This window comes from Anarrhichthys ocellatus, unplaced genomic scaffold (genome assembly GCF_004355925.1).
Source record: "Anarrhichthys ocellatus isolate YVR2014 unplaced genomic scaffold, GSC_Weel_1.0 scaffold10, whole genome shotgun sequence".
Taxonomy (NCBI): domain Eukaryota; kingdom Metazoa; phylum Chordata; class Actinopteri; order Perciformes; family Anarhichadidae; genus Anarrhichthys; species Anarrhichthys ocellatus.
This window is the reverse complement of record NW_022280040.1, coordinates 10949727-10953671: the sequence shown is the minus strand read 5'-3', so window position 1 is coordinate 10953671 and position 3945 is coordinate 10949727. Positions and strand designations below refer to the sequence as shown.

Genomic DNA, 3945 nt, shown 5'->3' with positions numbered 1-3945 from the left:
GTGTGTGTGTGTGTGTGTGTGTGTGTGTGTGTGTGTGTGTGTGAGAGAGAAACAAAGATACTTTAATGCTTTAACTTTGTTTTACCTACAGCCCTCATACGTCTTCTGTCAGCCTCGAGTTATCATTAAAGATGCCCGTGTGTGTGTTTGTATGTTCATGTTGTAGCCCATTAAAACACAGTTTCTATGTGTACTTGTACACTGTAAGTACACGAGCGGTCGTACTTTGTCCCTCTGCAGAGTTAAACTTTCGGTCTTCAGTGTTTTTAGGCACCGAATGGCTCAAACTCCATTAAGTCCATGAAATGTTAAAATGCGTTTTAAATGTTCAGCATTTGTCTCCTCGTGACGGAGCGAGTGAAGTTCAGCTTCACGTCGTCCAGACAAAGACACACAGACGTCTTTATGCTGAACAAAAGAAACCATTAGAAGATATAATTCATCACGTTCAGGTCCTCGTGAAGAATCCACACACCAGCGACATCGTTACATGGCTGGAGTCTCACCGGGGATCCAATTAAACCTGTTGTTTTACGCTTCATTAGAGCCGCAGCCAGCCGTTGCTTTAATATCGATGAGTCTGCACATTATGCTTTCACCTAAAACAACTCGGCCAGAAGGTTTTCAGCTCAGTGGCATAAAAAGACAGAAGATTCTCATACTGTAGAAGCTTGAACCAGTAAAAAAAGAATGTGTGTACTGTATGTACTCAGCTCTCAAACTTAAATTATTAAATTATTACAGCATGTTTTAACCACTTGAGATAACTTATACGTAGATAATAACATTGGTAGAATGTTCTCTGCACTTAAACCGATGTATTTGTACAAAGAATGCTAATTTAAATGACAAGTATAACTTCCTTAAATACTGAATATTTTGTGAGCTGCAGCCCAAAATCACGTATATATGTACTATATATATATATATAGTACATATATACATATATATATAAAAACACAGACGAATACGCAGGAAATTAAAAAAAATTTATGTCCATAAGGAATTCTGCTCATTGTCTTCCACTGATGCAGTGAGAATGAATGAATGAATGAATGTAAATGGAACAGTCACACAAATACAGGCTTGTTCTTCTAATCCATGAGAACACGTAAACACTCTACGCCGTCCACTCACACCACCTAGTGGCCAACACGGGAACTACACACGCTGTGAGAACGGAAATCTGGTTACCTTCAGTTCACTGTTAACTTCATATATACATGTATACATATATATATATATATATATATATATATATATTCATACAAAGATTCTTTTGATTTTCTTAAATACAATATAACTGCAAAAGTACAGTGTGATACTTAGTAAATAACTTATAAAAGTAATAGCAACCAAAACTACTTAAAGTAAAAGTACTCATTAGCAGAGCGTCCCGTGTCATTATAATGCTACCTCATTATATACTATATTATCTGAGTATTAATACGATTACTTGTCATGTTGCCGATCATTTTAACCAGCATATATTTTATAGACGTTTCTATTTGGTGGTTCATGTTTTCTGTGTAATATTTTAATCTGTCAGTTGAATGTGGTGCAGTACAAATACAATATTTACCTCTGAGATATACTGGAGTAGAAGAATAAAGGAGCTTCAAGTGGAAATGCTAAAGTACCTCAAAATTGTACTTCAGTAAATGTACTTAGTTACTTCCCACCACGTATACTGTCCACTGTGATATCTGTTTATTCACTCATATAATATCGATATCACGCTTTTTATCATCGTGTCTCTCATCGTACGGCCAACAACTGATATTGTTAAGATGTTCTCTTCTCAACACAGATCCTCATGTAACCTGGTTTTGGGTCTTCACAGACGTTCTGTAAACTTAAACTGGGCTACATCGACCTGCTTTAACTTGTTAACAGCAGGAGAGTGAGTGGAGTCTGGTGGGATCGTCCTTTGTGTCCCTTCGTAGAAAATACGAGTTAATTCATGAGGACAGAAGGACGATAAAAAGGTGTTAACCCTGTGTTTCTGTCTGTCTGTCTCTCTGTCTGTCTGTCCCCCCCCAGGCCTGGTGTGTGTGGTGAAACCAGAAGGCTTCCCTCAGCTCTGTCAGACGGATGAGATCGGAGAGTTCTGTGTTTGCTCCATCGCCACCGGCACCTCCTACTACGGCCTCACGGGCATGACCAAGAACACCTTTGAGGTGAGGACGTGTGTGTGTGTGTGTGTGTGTGTGTGTGTGTGTGTGTGTGTGTGTGTGTGTGTGTGTGATCATGATGGAGATCTTGATAAAAAGATGCAGAGTTGAAAGACAGGACTTTAAATCAAATGAACCTCGGCCACAACATCCACTTTATTAAGAGCAGCAGCAGCGTGACATTATTGTGTGTGTGTGTGTGTGTGTGTGTGTGTGTGTGTGTGTGTGCAGGTTTACCCGGTGAGCTCCAGCGGGGGTTTGGTCAGCGAGTACGCCTTCGTGCGGACCGGCCTGCTGGGCTTCATCGGCCCCGGCGGCCTCGTCTTCATCACGGGCAAGATGGACGGGCTCATCATGGTGAGCGGGCGGCGGCACAACGCCGACGACATCGTGGCCACGGCGCTGGCGGTGGAGCCGATGAAGTTCGTCTACAGGGGAAGGTGAGGAGGACCAGAACCACCAGGAGACGGTTTACAAGTCGCATTCAGAGTCCAGTGGACAGTGTGTTTGTATTAGGTTCTTCTCCATAGTCCCTGTAGTACTACAGTGTATTACTACACTGTAGTACTACAGTAGATGGAGTACCAGTACGGGAGCAAAGCAACGTACTGATGTGGACGGAGTCGGCTGCAAAGCAAGAACTTGAAGCTGTTATCTATGCTCTCTTCAAAGACACAAGACTGCATTCACAAAACCAGTGATTTCTCATACAAACACACCTCTAAACATCTCTACTGTCCCTTTGAAAAGCAGCCAGACGTCTGGCACGCTCCCTGTCAGCCTGAAGAATGAGTCGAACCCACACACATAACAAATCTAATGAAGTGGGGCAACAGTGGAAGAATCCAGAAGCAGTAATAGAGTGAAGTTTAATTGTGTCCACGGCCAGCGAGGAGGACATTCATCATCCAGCCGACAGCCTCTGATGACGTTCCTCAGATCTATTTAAGGCTTCAGGCTTCAGCAGGAAGCAAGTTAACAAAAGAACCTTCAGTCTGTTCAGATTGTTGAGATTTATTGTTTTATTAAAAGAGCCCCAATCTTACATATAAATACATATACAGATACACACACACACATATACTGTATATACATATATATACATATAAATACATATAAATATATATACAGATACACACAAATCTACTTGTAGGAACGGGTTAATTAAAAAAAAACTCAAATAAAATATTAAATTAAATACATTTACAAGTAAAATAGTGACAAACAACATATTGCTAATAATAAAATTAATGTAAAATTAAAGAAAACAATAATTACAAAATAAAGTTAAATAAATGCACATGCTGTAAACATAAAAAAAATAATAACATAAAATGTTTTAAAATAAATAATTAGGATTAGAAACTTACCATTGTTTAGCTTACCACTAAACACAGTGCGAGTGATGCTGTTGGTCCTCCGTCCCTGCAGGATAGCGGTCTTCTCCGTCACGGTGCTGAGGGACGAGAGGATCGTGGTGGTGGCCGAGCAGCGTCCCGACTCCACCGAGGAAGACAGCTTCCAGTGGATGAGCCGCGTGCTGCAGGTGAGTCTCACCTCTCACCTGTCTGACCTGGTCCGCTGCTCTCGTTCTCCTAACATGTGCAGCATCATAAATGTAATAAATCTCCCAAACAATTAAACAACATAAAAATAAATATTTTAGTATTTTGGCCGTCGCCATGTTTTTTTAGCAGCCAGTGAACAGGAAGTGACCATATTTAGACTGAGGAGGAGTGACGTAGAGACCTGTCAATCACCGTGTAGCCCC

At 40.8% G+C, this 3945-nt stretch overlaps 1 pseudogene; it reads left to right on the top strand.

Annotated features, from left to right (window-relative positions):
• Positions 1–3945, top strand: part of LOC116385117 (disco-interacting protein 2 homolog C-like) — a 33968-nt pseudogene that overhangs the window by 17813 nt on the left and 12210 nt on the right.